This window comes from Schistocerca cancellata, chromosome 2 (assembly GCF_023864275.1).
Source record: "Schistocerca cancellata isolate TAMUIC-IGC-003103 chromosome 2, iqSchCanc2.1, whole genome shotgun sequence".
Classification (NCBI taxonomy): domain Eukaryota; kingdom Metazoa; phylum Arthropoda; class Insecta; order Orthoptera; family Acrididae; genus Schistocerca; species Schistocerca cancellata.
In genome coordinates this window covers 23,417,249-23,435,690 of record NC_064627.1, presented here as the reverse complement: position 1 = coordinate 23,435,690, position 18,442 = coordinate 23,417,249, and the positions used below count along the sequence as shown (strand labels likewise).

Here is an 18,442-nt window from a genome sequence, read left to right as displayed (position 1 = left end):
CCATTTAGTGAAGTGTGTCCACGTTTCTGCCAGCTGCCATCAAAACATGCACAAATATCACTACTTTGACTGTCATCACTTTCCTTTAGTGCTTCTTCAGCTGCCTCCTTCATTAAGATGTTACAGACTTAAGCAACAGCAGTACCAATAACATTATTGTAAGTCATAAATTTTGCAGGAGGATTTGGAATGTCAAGTAATGCACAGAAGAGTTTGTGTGCCTCCGCCCCTTTACCAATAGATCTGAAACCATAAACTAGCCTTATGTTGTTCTCATATAAATTATTATTTACCATTTTTATGTCATTGTTGTAGCAACTGCACCACATTTTGAACAACTCAAAGTCAGGTTTGAAACAACCCCTTTATGAAGACGTTGATTCTCACCCAAAGATATGTCACCATGTTGGAACTGAAATCACTGAGCATGCTAACGTTCACCATAATATTTCCAAACGAATGTTCATCTCCACAAGCTGACTGGGAGGAAATGCCTTGAAGACACTAGTTTCTCTCTTGATGTGCTGATTTTCTTTATGTCTAACATTCTTGGGTCCTTTGACCCACTAACCTCGTTTACCTTTATGGATTTATTTCCACTGAATTTTAATTTAGGCGAGAATTTCCTTATTCACAGCATTTTTATGAAAACGCAGAACCAAAGAAAATACAAATCACCACGTACTTCACTCACAACAAACTTCAAGTACAATCATAAACGGTCGAAAACAATAACAAACGCGATCATAAAAACAAGTATCGATAGTAGATACAGGGTAGGAAACATGGAAGCGATAAAACCATAGAAGTATGAAACAATATACAAGGAGTAAAAGAATGTTGTGCATTATCTCTGCATAGCTCAAAAAGGAAGGTGTGGCATTTAAATGCCAGATTGCACGAAGCGTAAGGAAAACCATCGTATCTCACGAAAAATTGTCATAAAACAAAAACTGTTTCACACAGGAAAGACCAGGCATTTCAAATATGCTAAAACCTAAAAATCGAATTTTTGAAGCCTACTTGCCTTCCGTCTCCCCGTAAAGGTGGACCAGCAGGCTGCGTTCTTTCTGTCCAGGCCGTTAAGGGGTCCACACCCTAGCTATCTAACCCATGTTAATTTAGGCAAGTATTTGACCCATTTCTGAAAAAAAAACTATTTAATGTAGGACCTTGAATAATTTTACTGTATGTTACATGATGCTAATAGAGTCAACTGTACTAAAATCTACTTTATCAATTTTATAGTTTTTAAGAAATACTTTTTTAAATTTATTGACAAAAAATATTAAGTTTCTTCTGCAGAAAATATTTTTTTGTGAACTTCCTGATGTGGCAATATTAATGAATGTAGTACCAGAGGTGGCTTTTTATGTTATGCACAGTCTCTGAAAATTTAATTCGTTTATCTATGATAGTTTCTGATATAATGGGGAATATGTACTGAAAATTTTAGTTTGTGGGAAATTGACTTTAAAGAAAAAAACTTTTGAAATTTGTTACTTGCAGTTAATTAAAAGTGTACTGCTGCATATGATGGCCTTTCTTTGGTCTGTAGCAGGTCTTCCAGCTTCTTTTTCCACCTTCCTGGATGTTTGTCTTGCTTTCTTGGCCATATTAGATGCAGACCTGTCTGCATCGGCTATCCTCATTTTATAGGAATGTTGCAGCCCAGTGATCATATTTTCACCAGGATTAATTCCCAGCTTTTTCAGTACCCAACAATTTGCAGAACTCCTACTTTCATTGTGTGCATGCCTACATATACAGTTTTAGGAATGCGGTTCAAATTTATGCTGTTGAAACATTCATTTGGGTTCTGTGTATGCTCATGCAGACATTTCCTTAGAAAGTCAGGATGAGCCAAGTCTCTGAAAATAGGTATCATTGCTGTAATAACAGCAGCAGGAAGAGATTGCTGGTGAGAATAAGATTCTCCAGTTGCCTGAGCCCTATTGTATTTGCACCACGAATTTTCTCCTGATGGACACAATCCATGACATGGCTTATCATCAGTAGATGCCCAAACATCTCTCTTCATTGCCTCCAGACTTTCTTTATTTCTCCTAATTGCCTGCCCATAGTATACCTGTAATTTTCTATTTCAGTTTTAGTTAAGTGACCCTGTCTGGTCAACAATTTTCCATCTTCTAATTTTTTCCTCTCATATCAGCAGTTAGTTTTCTCAGTCTTGTTCCCAAACGTTTTTGAACATGGCCTACACATTCTATTTTGTTAATAATGGCATTTCCATATGGCTTAGAGTCCACCACATTGTTGTATGCCTTACTGTCACCATTGCCCAAATGTTTGGTGTACTGTATGCTTCTTGTTTCTACGGAGTGATTAAATATTTGTTGCACTCCATGAACTTCCATACCACCACTTGTTCTTCTAAAATTAGTAACAGTTGTGTTCTTTATGTTAATTGACTTTTCAACATTTGCAATATTTAGACATTATCTCCACATCTAACACTTTACCGGTGTCTACACTCGTGGCAGTCACTACTCCATTCAAAGAAGTATGTTCTCTTTTCCCCCAACTTCCAACAAGTGCAACTGCAATATCTGAACATCCATCATTTTCTTCTACTGGTTCCCCAGCAGTCAGTTTCATGCTTTCCTCACTGACCTCACATAAAGCTTTCTCTAATATTGCAGTCAGTTTTTCAAATTTATTTGGTGGTTGATGTAAGTTCATCACTGAACAAACTGTTCTCCCTGCAGCCATGCCCTTGCCAATGGATTGTCAGTCATAAACTAATCTAGTATTGATATCATAAGGGCCACTTGCATCTGGTTTTGAAGAACTCATAAATGAAATCACAGCTGAGCATTTAGTGCAAAATAAATCCAAAGCAATTGCTAGGCCTTTTCTCTCACTGGCACTGTTACAAATTTTCACACTCTGTGACTCACCACACTGCCCACATCGTACAAATTCAGAAACATACATCTGATAATATTGTCAAATGTTTAATAATGTTACTGCACCCCTTGTCACTTACAGAAAATTCGTTGTAACTCTCTTGAAATGGTGAGAGCTTCTTTGATCATGCACTTGTTCGAGAATTGCAATTAGAAACATCGTTGCCAGGCGACATAACCTCTTGTACAGAAAGCTTTCTAAACTCTCTAAATTGTCGTTTCTTGAAAATGCCTTTACGTCTCGTCATCTTAAATAAACACAACAAAACACACGTAGACAAGCACTGCAAACGTAAGTATAACAACCACTTGCAATCACACTTGAACAAAACTAACCGCGTGCTTCAAAGCATGTTGTATACAAACAGCAGAAACAAAAGGATACCGACCGTTGCATTCCAAGGATAGCCAACTCACTCGGGAGTTAAAGAAAAGAAACCTCTAACGTGCAATGTAGGGGATATAAAGATCTAAAATATACGCAGAAAAGTGGGTTACAGAAAAGTGGGCGTGGCACATAAACACACGTGGTAGGAAAATGCTCTTTAAATGCTCGAAAAAAATTCCACCTTTTCCCCTTAAGGCCGGTAGCAGTCACAGCGGATATTATCCGCCAAGGCAATTGACCGTCGCTGTTGTCAAAACTACGGTGTTTGCACACACGGCGGTAAAATCATTGTCGCTGCCGCACGTGTCAGCAGATTAATGGCAGTGTACTTGCAGCATCAAACCAGTTGATTTAATTTTAATGTGTTATGTAAATTATACATTTTTTAAACGTGTTATACAATGTTGAGTAAAATAAACACAGTAAAATGAATGTAAGTTTATTGTTATTATGTCGACTGATGAAAAGGAAAAACCGACTAATTTGGAATCATCTGCTTAACTTAAGAAGAGGGGAGGATGGAACTTTTCACGCATTATTTGAAGAGAAGGCTGACAAGATATCCTCCAATTAGTTCATAATGTCGATGACTTCCTTTGATAGACTCCTTTTCTTGATACGATATTAAGAAAAAGAAACAAATAATTAATTTGGGGATGGCTTACAATATAAAGATTGTGTGCGACGATACAGTGTGAGGACTACCACACCTAGTACATATAAACGATAAAGTATTACTAAAGTAACTGTACTCTCTTTCGTTCAGCACATTAAAGTCGCTACGAATTCCGAGGCAAACTTCACCCCAAGATTTCCGGGTAGCGCCTCAGTCCTGAATACTCTGAGCATTTTATCCCACAAAACGGTCCTTTCCTGAATTAATGAAATTAAAGTTTCGTTTATCTGTATCTGGATTATTGATGTTCACAGTAGAATAAAAGCAGATAAAAACGGTCACTGTGCGCTCTCACAAACACTCAAACCACACTGAAGAAAATAGCTGTCGACAGTAGAAAAACCGCCACGTGTTTGTAAACGTGCATTTCACCACACACGCCATTAGTTGGGCGGTGGAAGACGACGGCAAATTTGCCGCTCGACCATTTCCTCTTAATGTGGAAGCCCTAACTTCAGTGCACTACTGTTGGAAAGGCAGAAACGACCAATTGACCGCTGTGGAAAAATCCGCCCTGTGTGCAACGGGTCTAGTGGCTCGGTGCGAAGGGGACCCCTATTGCAGAACACAGTTATTCGGAGCGTTCAGTGAAGCTTTCGCTGCAGTGAAGATAAATCATTAACTATCTTTTGCTCCACACCACCCTGAGCCATATAATGCTCCCTGGACCAGACCGCATCCCTCTCCAAATGATTAAACATCTGTCAGCAGAGGCACCAGCTTTACCTCCTTGCCGCCTTCAACCGCATCTGGAGCGATGACGAATTTGCGTCTCAGTGGCGAGAAAGTATCGTCGTTCCAGTGTTAAAACCAGGTAAGACCCGCTCGATGCGGAATGCTATCGTCATATCAGCCTCACTAACTTTCTGTGCAATTTGCTCGAACGTATGGCTAGTCGGCAGTTGTGTTGGCTCCTTGAGTATCGGGGCCTCCTGGCTCTGTCCCAGGGCGGTTTCTCCACCACCAACTTGATCTGCCTGGAGTCTGCCATCCGAACGGCCTTTTCCTTCTGTCAATACTTTATTGCCATCTTTTTTGACATGAAGAAAGCGTATTACACCACTTGGCGACACCATATCCTCACTACTTTGCACAGGTGGGGTCTCCGTGACCTGCTTCCGGTTTTTATACGGAACGTTTTATCGGCCCAACCTTTAGAGTTCGTGTCGGTGCTTCACATAATTCCCCCCTTATCCAAGAGAATGGGGTCCCGTAGGGCTCTGTACGGGGCGTCCCACTCTTTTCAGTGGCGGCCGGGTCCTCCGTTTCACACTTCTTATATGGTCAGGGTGCCTACGACCCGGGACAACCGGGAAATCCGGGAAAAACCCGGGAATTTTTTCATCCGGGAGAAAACCGGGAAAAACCCGGGAATTTTTCGGAATTCCGGGAATTTTTCATTGTTTAAGCTTTCAATTAAATTTTTGTAATTTTGACTGCAGAATTGATTCTCTAGCAAAGAATGTTATTGTATCCTGCTACTGGAGAATGATACTGCAGCAAGAAAATATAAACGAGAGGGAAAAAAATAAAACTTTGGTGGCAAAGGAAATGTGCAATTTACGACAACAAAACACCGTGCACGCACAAGCGTCTGCAAATAGCAAAAATATGTCAAAGGCCGTAGGGCGCAGACTGTAATTCTTAGTAACAATAAACTGCTTGCTATGAGCATGACGTCACAACTGTTCACATTAGGTTCGTTTGACTAATTGCCAGCGGTCTGTTGCGCATGCGCATTTGACTCGCGTATAAGCAGTACCTTCTCCCGCTTCCCGCTACTTGAAGTTTGGCTGTTACCTGTATCGGTAGTAGCAGCAAGCAGCCAGATGCAAACGGGAAAAAATTTTCTCCCGCGCCCTAGCTGCCAGATTCACTCGTGCACTGAGTTGTAGTGGGGAGGGGGTTAACCTCCACGTGACCCGTGTTTACGTTAAGTGATTTCGCTGCTTCTCTTCGTGTACAGCTCACACATCAAATGAAAACAAAACAGATATCAGGTGAATTAAAATACATTCACATAATTACGGAGGGCAAAAATATATTATTCATTTCAGTTTTCTGATTTTATTTTATTTCCAAGTTTGTAGCAGTCAAACATTAATCGCCTTGCAGAACAGTGAAGTTAATTTTGCAAGTTTGCTAAAGAAATTTGGCTTTATTAATCTTTCCGCTGAGGCAGTCATTTTATTTGAAACGAAGTGTTTCATTCTACAGTATTGCCTAGTTCCAACTGTTCGCTGAATTTCAAGTGCACGTTATCATCTTCTGCCATACATGGCATTATGCCATAATAAAGAACCAAAAATGAGATCGCAGAGTACTGGTACTCCAAAAATTTTACATCCCAAAAACCACACTGAAAAGCTTAATATCAGATGGGACCTACTTCATTGTGAATCTGGAAAAAGCCAATTTGCACTCAAGCCGAATTATGCATTTTAGTATAGTTTACGAAATTCCGATGCTCTTTGGAGTACCCTCTGATGACCTGTTTCTTTTATGGTGTAATGTAAGCTCTGTTAGTGCTTTATACACACGAACATGCGGGCTTCCTACACCAATACAGTTGCACACGCACAATAATGCCTGTTTTTCTGGCGCTCTCTGGCAACTGGTAAATCGAACCTATTTCTAACAGTCTCTGGATAGTATTGCGAACGGTGGTTAGAAAAGCGTTACTTTCAAAGTAAATTTCTGAATTATGTTACGTGTGAGAAAGTGGGATGGATATCTAAATCACAGAGCGTTCGTAACTGAACAGTTTGAGGACCAGCCACTTACAAGAATTTCGAGCCGAGACATTTATGTCAGAATTTTAAATTTACTGGCACATTTGTGTGATGTATCTTAAAGTGTAACACACGCAAAAAAATTCAATATCACATGTGAAAACTTAGCTTCTGTTGTAGCATGTTAATCTTAGAGACCAAAATTATACGTGAAAGCTTAGCTTTTCTTGTAGATATACGGTACTGTGTACATTAATGTAATCCGTTAACTTTTCCTCTTGCTTGTTCGCGCTATGTAACCAGTGATCTTGCTATAGCATGTTAATCTTAGAGACCAAAATTATACGTGAAAGCTTAGCTTTTCTTGTAGATATACGGTACTGTGTACATTAATGTAATCCGTTAACTTTTCCTCTTGCTTGTTCGCGCTATGTAACCAGTGATCTTGCTATTGGCTGACTATAACACGTGTCCTATGCTCTGAATAGCTGCTGTCATCGGCTGACGAGATCTCTTGGCTTGAGATATGACTCGCTTACAAAAGGACATCGCAACCTCGGTTTCAAAGCTCCGGAAACTAACGCGCTGTGTTTGGTGCAATTCGAATTTATACTTTCGCAATACGAAAATATGCAGCGTATATGTTGCTTCAAATCAAAAGTCTTTCCAAAACTTCTCTGCCCCGTCTTTTTTTTCCGGGAAGTTCTGCGCGATTGTATAAAACGTTAACCATTCAAAGGATTGATAAGTTTTACAGTTCCGAGGGAAAATCTACGGAAGACCAACTGTCACTTAGCACAGAAAAAGTGTATTTTCGCCCGGGAAAAAGCATATTTTTTAAACGGAATATCCGGGAGAAATCCGGGACTAATCCGGGAATTTTTTTTCCTTGTCCCCGTATACACCCTGATGGCACGACTTTGTATTTCCTTTAGGTCATCTACTGTTGGAGTGGGTGAACGTCGATCGCAGGGAGCCATACGGAAGGCGCAGCCATGACCCATCACTCAGGGCTTTCAGTTTTCAGCAGCCAGGACTTATGTAATGCACTTCAGTCGTCGTCGTCGTCGTCGTCGTCGTCCTGTCCACCCACATCCGGAACTTTATCTCAGTGACCAGCTACTTAACATAGTGGAGACTTATCTCACTATGGGAGCCTGGCGTATGGCCCAGCATCGCCCTCGACGTTGCAGGTGTTGGACCCCTATACGTCATTGTGGAGTTAGACTTGTAACAGGAGGTTTCCGAACGAGCCCGGTGACCAGCCTCCTTGTGGAAGCTGGGGCTGGGTTCCTGCATTGCGGATCAGGCAACAACTGCTGCTTGCCAATTATACTGCGCATATTCACAGCTCGCCCAAACATCCAAATTACCATCCCCTTTTCCCTACTATGGCGATCCGTCTCCTGCAGCAGCAGCCCCGATCAGGGATTCCAATTGCAGTCCTTGCCCAGTCCCTTCTCACTGAAGTGGAGACTTCCACTGCACCACTTTTACTGCGGGTTCACTCACATACACCTCCATGGTTCATGCGTCAGCCAAAGCTTCGTCTCGATGTATCGCAAGGCTCAAAAGACTCGGTTCCTCCAGATGTCCTATGCCGCCAGTTTTTCTCTACCGTCGGCGAGTTCCAGTACTCGGTGATAGTCTACACAGATGGCTTGATGGTCGATGATCACGTTAGCTTCGCTTACGCTCACACTGTACATACTGAATAGTACTCCTTGCCAGATGGCTGCAGTGTTTTCTCTCACCCTCTTCAGCTCATCCACTCCCGTGCAGGTGAATCCTTTCTCATCTCAGTGACTCCTTTAGTAGCCTATAAGCTCTTTTTTTATTATTTATTTATTTATTTTTCGACTAGTGCTTTCCTCTCCGTTATTTGGTAATGGCTATCCATGAGTGTTTATGCCCTCGAAAACCGTGGACACATAGTGGCCTTCATCTGGATCCCAGGACATACCGGAATCCCGGGAAATGAACCTGTTGACAGTCTGGCCAAACGGGGCACTGGTAAAGCGACTCTAGAGATCGGCACACTGTTAAGTTTTCAGGATCTGGGATACCAAATGGCGCACCCTCAATACACTGAATAAACTACGTGTGATGAATATGTGGAGGTCATCCATGCGAACCGCCTACGTCGCGAGGACCCACCTCAGCGTCGCCGTCTTTCTCAGTTAACTGTGACCTAGCGGGGTGCCGCAGTGGTTAGCACACTGGACTCGCATTCGGGAGGACGACGGTTCAAACACGTCTCCGGCCATACTAATTTTGGTTTTCCGTGATTTCCCTAAATCGTTTCAGGCCAATGGCGGGATGGTTCCTTTGAAAGGGCACGGCCCATTTCCTTCAAAATCCTTCCCTAATGAGAGCTTGTGCTCCGTCTCTGATGTCGTCGTTGTCGACGGGACGTTAAACACTAATCTCGTCCTCTTCCTCCCACTTGACTGTCGTCCACCTCTTGTTGGACTGCACGATTTTGGCCACCCTGAGGCGGTCTTTTAGACTTCCCGCCACACTGCCTACGGTGTTGATTCGACGTCTGATCTAGTTTTACGTTCCTTCGAGAGGGGATTTTCTGCCTACGGTGTTGCTTCGACGTCTGATCTAGTTTTACGTTCCTTCGAGAGGGGATTTTGTAACACTCAAGATACGGTTTTCTCCCAGGCCATCACCCTCCTTCCGTTTTAACTTTTTCTCGCTCTTTCTTTGCTGTTTGTTCCCCTTAATGTTTGTATTTTCCCCATATGAGTTTCTGTAACCTAGTGTTTCTAGGCTGGAGATTTAAGTGTGTTGCACAGTGGTTGGCTCAGCCTTTTTTATTCTTGCCATCAGCCCGCCCAGACCATCTGCTACATTATTTTAATAATTATTCTATCGCTTTATTTCCTTTTAGTGCCCGTTTTCCCTTTTTGGCTTGCTTCTTTCGTTTTCTCCTTCAGTTAGTTTTACGCCTTTTTTACTTTCCCAGACTCGTTGGGGAATGGTTTTTATCCGAGACCTGTTTGAATGAGGAAAAGGGACTGCTGATCCTACAGTTTAGTCCATTCACTCACCAAACCAACCAACCTATGAATATTACACAAAATAAAAATGAAAATTCGTTATCATATGCTGCCGTTGAGCTGTGCTTAACTCTTCGATCGACCTTGCTAACATAGTGGTATCCAAATGGTTGGTTACCGTACACCTCATCTGACGCGTAGCTAAGGTAATTGCCACCTAATTTGGGTGTTTTATGATATTAAATAAAAAAGTATAATCGGTGTAAGAAAGAGTTTTATGTCACTGAAAAATGTGCCGGAGATGCAGTGGAAAGTTTGTCAGAAATTGCAAGTCATAACTTTTTACGTTATGTCACACGTAAAACACAAATGAAATCACTTATTTACATCAACCATAATTCTTTTCCTTCAAACAAAACACATCCCAACCAAGTACCGATTCTCTAGCTTTCGCTACAGGCGAAAACATTTTGAATAAACTCAACTACAGTTAGTTTCAGATTAGTTGGGCGATGGCCATCGAGATCTCTTCGTTATACAGGGTGAGTCAGTAACTGGTGCAACCAAGAATAATTCCGAAAGTATGATAGGAGCTGAAAAGTTTGTGGGACAGCAGTTCCGTGGGATAACATTTAAAAAGGAAAAACAAAGTTGACCTTCAGATCTCTGAAGCGACTCCAACTAGCAACAAAAAACCAATGTTATATTATGGCCCCCGTTGCCACATTCTACATTTGTCCCACAAAAGCTACTATCAGACTTCCGGAGTTTTTCTAGGTGGCAGTAGTTAGTGACTCATCCTGTATTTCGACAGAAATATACACACTTCGTGAAGACTGTGTTCTGTGCTCAGCTGCTGCAAACGTGTAAAATATGAAAAAGTTTTGCCACTATAGCACGATAGTGAAGTCTCATTCTGTTAACGTATGTCAGCTGAGAAATAAGCAACGTAATGTCATGAGCCCTCTTCAGTCCCGAGGTACACGTATGTGCAATTGAGGTCTTCGCACTGAAGTCATTGCGAAGAGACTTTTTTTCGAAATAGAGACCTGAAGTGTAAACATAACGTTGGGCCACGACTACATAACAAAGATCAGATGTGCACATACGTGTATGTCAGGACTGAAGAGGTTAATACGAACGTCTCTACAACGAGCTTTCTCTAACCCTTATAACTTCCGTGCGCAATTTATATCAAAGCTGCTGATCCCTACGCTAGCCTGTGGCCGACCGGTTCCAGGCGCTAAAGTCTGGAACCGCGCGACCGCTATGGTCGCAGGTTCGAATTCTGCCTCGGGCTTGGGTGTGTGTGATGTCCTTAGGTTAGTTAGGTTTAAGTAGTTCTAAGTTCTAGGGGACTGATGACCTCAGAAGGTAAGTCCCATAGTGCTCAGAGCCAGAGCCTACGCTAGTCTGAGGTGTCAGCATTCTAGGACAAACAAGAAAACATTCCGCCTCTCGCTTGCCCTCTTCCTCCGTTCCGCGCGCTCAAATGGCTAATTAATCTGAAACAAACTGTATAATTTCGTGTTTTTCGTTATCCAGCAGTTCAGCGTGAGTGGGAACTCAATCTAATTTCCACGAAACTCTGTTTGAAAACGGGTTTTGAATTTTTTGATAGTGGTTCAAACGTACATGTGGTGAGAAACGTTGTCCATATCAAATTTTTGATAGTAGGAAAACAGTTCAGAGAGAAATAGCTTACGACAAGACCAAACAAATGTAACGAAAATGGCGGGAAAAGATACAGTCCGCGAATGTAAAAAACCGGTTTTACTGTAGTTACACTGTTAGTTTCTTATGTTCATAACTATGGTACGATACTAAAAGTGCATTTTAGAAATCAACAGGAGAAAATGATGAGCAGATAAAAATTCATCATTATTTCTAAATTGAATATAAGAGGAAAACATCTGGCTTACCGTGAAAAGACAAATGCTCTTCAGTATTTCAGTAATCAGTAATTCAGTAAGCATATTACAGTGCGTAGCCGTATGGGTCATTCCATGTCAAGTGGCCTATATTTAGATAATCTTCCCATTCGACAATTCACAATTTTGATGAAATTTTTACAGGGTGCACATATATGACTTGAATGATGCACTGCCAAATTACATCGCCATAAGTAACATGGTTGGACATTAGCCATCCTTTTGTAAATGCTAATTTTTTACATCGCGACTTAAATGAATAAATCGTCAGCTTTGTTTACCATTGCTCAGTATCTAAGAGAGCTGTCATGCTGAAACTTTGTGATCCTGTTCATCTTCTTGGGTACAGCAGCTCAGTTGCAGAACAAAAGATCAAATTATGGTACATTCATCATAATGTGGTATCGAAATGGCTTATAAATCTTGTCGTAACAAATGTTGACTATACGTTATCGGCCTGTTCCTACTGAAAGAATAATTTTCAGAAGCTGATTCTTTAGTAATCTGCCGCCTGTAAGCATGTTAAAAAGCTGCGCAAGTGGCATCTAGATTGCTCAAACAGTAACTGAGCTACCTAAGTTCAGAGTCTACTCGAAAATTTAATTAATCAGTTTAGGCTCACCTTCAAGAGGTCATACTTCAAAGGGGATCACTCACGTGTCAGATTGATTTTCAGGGCACTAGCTATTTATTCTTATAGAATAGAGAATCCCAGGAAATGACTGTATGACAAGAAATACCATCAGGGAATGTCATAGAACTGACCTCGATACGGAAGTCTACGGATCGAACTACGGACGCCCGTCCTTCGTGTTCATCTTTAGTAACGAAGGCCGATGACTAGTTTCATTGCGTGAATAATAGGCGTTTGCAGGAATGATATGGCATGTCCAACTAGATCAATGGTAGTCATCCTGGTCCTTACGGACAACTAGTAGGCGTTCCAGTTTTTATGATGGGCGGCAGGCGGTGTGGATTTTAAAAACATGACATTAAAAAATTGTGACGAAGTGTTCGGTAGGTATTATTATGTGCCTTAACTTGTTGTAACTCTGCTTTATAAATTTTATGAACATACTTCGTTACTTTATAAATCACCATTACTATGGAACCGGTGGGCGGTTAGAAAATTTTTCTACTAACAGAGATAAAAAGTGGGTGGTACTTAAAAATGTTTGACTACCCTTTAACGAGACCATCCGCTCACGGCTTGACTCTTTGCTGTACCCAGTCACAGTCTCGTAGGACACGGAATAACCGAAATCAGTTGTGTGCCTGTCTGTTGCGTGCGACTGTGTGGAAACACGAAGTTTCTTTCGATTAAGTAATATTTGTGACATGAATGAAGTCTTAATAGCTGTACTGTTAAGACAGGCTCAGTACTCTAGAATCGAATGTACAGAGGAATCCTGGAGCGAATTCACAGGAAAAAGCAAAATCGTTTTGTAAGAAGCGTTGCATGCATAAGTCTACCTTCCTAAAACTTGGAAGAAACACATGGAAATACAGTAATCGTTGTAGTTCTGTATTTGCTGCGGAAATCTTCTACTTTGTTCGTTTTATGTGAAGGATATCTCAAACCCAGTTCACAGTCTCTTCTATATTGATAAAAGAAGGCTCTGTAATTGAAATTTGTTCAGTTTATAGTGTACAGTACTTGATACATAGTCTTAATGTGCAGAACGCTGTGTAAGTTGCCAGAACCACCTATCAAATTCGCGTATTAGTCCAGTCGAAGAAGGAAAATAAGAGGAAAAAATTTGTGTAGTCGCTAATTTTAGTACAGTGATAGGGAGTGTCGTGGACAACATGCTGATAAATTCCACCTGGGGGCGTAAGCGTTGGGGTGTGGGACTTTTAAAGGTCACTTTCTTAACTTGTTTATGAATAACTCGAAAACAGCGGCTTCTGTCGAACTTGTTTCCCAGTACATTAAGTATCCTACAAGAAAGGTTTTATTCATTTTTTCGCTAGAACTGTTTCCGCATTGCAAGGAAAGGAGCCCGAAATTATTAAAAATACTGTTTAATAGTGTGTTTAACGCTCATTGAACGTAGAAATAATAGAAAATCTACATTAGTTGACATAAAGTAATGTCTATATCGAAATGGGTACATCTCAAAAATCAACCACTGTATCGTCATCATTTCCCTGACTAACCATGTACCATTCGTATACATACGACAGTATGGACTGGAGCCACTTACCACACATCCACAGTATATCTGATATAGTGGGTGATAATATGTAAGCTGGAATGAGACTAATAATGTCCAAGTCAATGCCTTAACGCACTGTTTGTCCGATTTCATAACTCGTAGGTGGGGGTTCCGTAACTCCTAGGTGGCCTACTTTTGTGGGACAGGGAGCCGATATAAGCCTCTGGATCTCTTCAGGTAGTGGAAGATCTGAGGCTGGGGTGAAGCAATTGATTCCCCACATGCTGTGAAACGTATTCCAGCTGTGATAGTGCAGGCGTTTAAGTCGACATTGTCGAATATATATTGACAAAGTGTTGGGGCAGTCTTTCATTGTGATAGAGTGTTGATAGCTCCAACTGTTGTTCCACCGTCCCAAACCAGCAATTAGATTGATAAGTTTTTTAGTCCAAACTTCATGTGAATGAAGAGAGGGACAGCATGTATTGTAGGTGATATGAATGATCGAGGACAAACGGCAGCGTGTCTTCCCCTTTTCTTCTTAGAAATGCAGTCCATGAAGACACAGTGTGTTCGAGGTTCCATTTCCTCAGCCCCATTACTGAATTTGCCACAAGTTGGAAAAACAGAACTATCATATGCAATCATATTTTCTGAGATGGTAGTGGCAGCTGCTTTTATAATTATTTCTCGTTCGGCTTGTTCGACTTTGTAATTCGAAGAATACCATGCACCATTCAAAATTTTTTTCACCTGAACTACGAAAGCACACAACAGTTTTCCTGGTGTGCATTGTGCTGAAAACAATGCCGTCTCCATACTTTTCTCTCAGTGTGTCCTTGGCTGCCTTCATGTGGGTAACGTTTCTGAAACATGCTGCAACAGTCGTTTAAGGTGAAATGGCAGTCGTCATTTCTCTGTATGAAATTGACTATTTCCTACACTGATGCATTCATTTCGTCATCCTCAGGGCGTTCACTTTTTCTGGATTTAGGTGCTGAAATTATAAAAAACTTACTATAGCAATCCTCGTGATATCTTGCATCTACAGTGTGTTGATCCCCATCTTTGGACGGTTTATTCCTTTACATCCTTCCTCTCTTCTGCCCGAACTGTAATTGTATTAGCTTAATTGAAGGATAGAACCTTTCTCCGCAGTTTTTGGGGTTTTGTCTTCCGTTTATCGAAAAAAATCATCATCAATAGCTTCCACAAGAAACAGTTTTAAAATCAAATTTCGCCTCAGCTGAACACAAACGTTTGATTTCAGCTGACGTTGAGGGCTGTTCCTTTGAAACAGCCTCTCTTAGAAATGTTTTAATTGACTTAACTTTTCTGCAAGATGCATGAACCTCACTGTGTTGTTCGTTTCTCAAACTATCAGCGTTCCCGTCTTTTCTCAAATAATTGGGATTTACCAGTCCACGAATTCCTTTTCGTATCAGCATTGCATAAGTCACTGATAACATCATTCTCACAGACGAAACACTTCTCAGTCATTGTTCATAGGAAAATATTTTTTTTTACAAAAACGCCGTTAATTACGGCAAATAAGTATTCACGTAATGAACTGAATGTTACTCCACTACTTAAACATGAGCACAGAGATGTTGTGTAGCCTACTCACATAAGAAAACTGGACAGGAAATGCTGGGGAGGCAATACTCGATTATTCTGTGTGTAAACTAAAGAGCGAACTATTCTTATGGCGTGAGAAATGACTTTTCGCAGAAGGAAACCACAACAGTCGTACAGGATGACAATTTCCCTACTAGCAGTACAAAAGAAAGTCTCTCCAGGCGTGTCTGCGAACTGCGTCACCAGTGAGTCATAAGGCGTGCTGCGGAAGGAACTATTAATTCTAGAAATAAAGTGAATAGGTCCGTTTATATAGAAAAATTAATGTAGTTTAATTATGCACTGGGTAACTGTTACGCTAAAAGCCGCGGTTTTCGAATTTTTCAAGAAAAACATGAAATGGTGACCGTTAAATGCGCCCGCACCCAAACTCTCACAACCCACAGGTGTGGATTTTTATTATGTTGTTCATGACGCCCACTACCAATGTACAAAAACTCGCGACTACACGAATTTTCCCCAGCTCGTCCTTATTTTTGTCTTCGTTGACAGGACTACATCAGCCGCCCGGTGTGACCGAGCTGTTCTAGGCGCTACAGTCTGGAACCGTGCGACCGCAGGTTCGAATCCTGCCTCGGTCATGGATGTCCTTAGGTTTAAGTAGGTCTATGTCGTAGGGGACTAACTACCCCAGATGTTAAGTCCCATAGTACTCAGAGCCATTTGAGCTACACTACATCAACGTTGATGCAAGCAATTTTCCACTAGACGAGGTTGCATTCACGTTGGCACAACACATTATGTTACAATTAGTTCATTTCTATGTTTCTTTCTAGATATGACTCCCGAAGGAGTTTGCAAAAATTGCCGTAGCGGACGGTATTTCACGTCCACTAGGCGGGGTATTGGTATAAGTTTTCAACTAGCAATAATCGCACCTCGGATAAACCTCATTGGTTACGATATTGCCACTGCGCAAAGGTAACATTGCATTTTTATTGGTGGAATTTATGCCGTAACACAGCTGTTAATGTATACGAGAACTTTCACCATATCACCCAAAAAAAAATGCTTATCTTTACTCCGTGGTGACTCATAGTACAGAAAAGATATACATAAAGTCGGCCGCAAGCGTATTGTGCAGACAAAAAGTTTATGTTGCAAATGTTTGCGTACGTAAAGTGAGATTTATAATTTGTAGCATAGTGCCATCTAGATGTGACAACATGAGACACATCATCACTACTACAGACTATGACGTAGTGTGTGTGCCCTGTTCGTAAACAGGAAACATGGTGGCATCCGCGCAGATGAATAAGACGGATAGACGTTTGTGTACATATTCATTTCTGATTGGATGATACGTAGTATGTGCAGCTTTTTGTGATATTGTTGTTATTTCTGTGTGGGATTCGTTAGGTGTGGAACTTCATTACAACAGATTTTGCGCATAAACAGAAATCAAATCTAGTGCTGTCATGTGATCGCAAAGGATATTTTTGTCAGTTATAGTATTATGAATGATTGTGTGTTGTGCTGTCGTTAATTCGTCCATGAAGTCTTTGTATGTGAAATGGTATGCTGAAATTCCTGAAAAATAAAATCATTTTTAGTAATGCCAATAGTTTCCATGAATTACCATAAGGGATTTGTCTCCATGGAACAAATATTTAAAACAATGTACGCCAGAAAAGCAGATTTCAAAATAATACGGTTTGCATTTTGCTTTCTGCCCGTGGTTTTAATATACGTTGACTAACAAGATTTTTGACGTGGAGGAGCGACTTAAAGTATCTGTGTGCATTTCTAAACAGATTTTTTTAATAGGCCTATACTGTAAATTGACTGATGGTAAACTATTTTGTGTGCGGTTGCCAAAAAATAGTAATTTTCTAATTTACGATATTGGGATAGAAGTCATGACATCTAGATTATGTAATCGCAGATTATTACCAGATTCATTGCCTAAGATAGTTTTGAGTATAACGGTTTAATGTGTACGTGCATTTTTAAACACGTTGGGCTGTAGAAAAAAAAGTGTAGTTTACAGCGCTCTTTTTAGTAACAGAATTGGTTGAGAAATATCCCTAATTTTTATTTTTTGAGTATCTTTCTGTACCATATCAGAAACTCAAGGGCTTATTTTCTTGCTTCTCAACTTTGATGCAGCTAAAAAAAAAAATTGTAATTAGTGCTGTATGGACATTACTAGTTATATTTTGAGGCATAAGTAGACCAAACATAAAATATATCAAATTAATGGAGACTGCAGTTTAGTTAGAGTACTTTGTGTGTTCACCAAATAAGTGTATCTCGCAATATTTCAGTTTCTGAACATAATAGTGTAATCGAAACAGGAGGGGTGTAGGAAACTACTTTGTCACAGCTTTTCATTCTACAAGACAAAGTGTTGCTAGAATGAATATGAAGCTATATACTGCAGCTGGAAACAAGGACTGCAAGTTCACTTCAAATGTGAATGAAGTTGCATGCTCTCATTTTCATGCAAGGCTCAGTGACTTTTCTGTGTTCAGTAGTAGGTATTGTGAGTACCATGTTTTCTATAGGCTAACGCATGTAGTTTCCTTAATTACTTCTAATGACATTGTTAGTAATGAGATCTCCAGTGTAATAAAAGTGAGTTTGTGAAATACGATCATTCATATTTAGAATCATAACCATGTTAAAAGTGTGGTGTATTGTACTAGTGTCCAAATTTCCTCATACATCACTGGCCTAAAAGACTGCTGTTTCCATCTATAAAATAATCTTGATCTGAATCTGTTCCAGATAACATATGTTTCACTTTGAAAATTTTTGTTATATGTTTCAAAAACATTCTATTATAAAGGAATGAGAGAGTTTTGACCCTTATTAGGTATGATATATATTCTGTATACTATCTGTGACATACAAATACGTGGCATATTAAATTATGCAATCCATACCAAATTTTAGTGCTCTAGGCACTTCAGTCTGGAACCGTGCGACTGCTACGGTTGCAGGTTCGAATCCTGCTTTGGCCATGGATGTGTGTCAT

General features: G+C 40.5%; 1 non-coding gene across 1 annotated transcript; it reads right to left on the bottom strand.

Annotated features, from left to right (window-relative positions):
* Window positions 1–16,244: 16,244 nt before the first annotated feature.
* On the bottom strand, window positions 16,245–16,385 carry LOC126163319 (U4 spliceosomal RNA). Its single transcript, XR_007535213.1, has one exon. It is a non-coding gene; the product is annotated as a U4 spliceosomal RNA (small nuclear RNA).
* Between the last annotated feature and the right edge of the window lie 2,057 nt (window positions 16,386–18,442).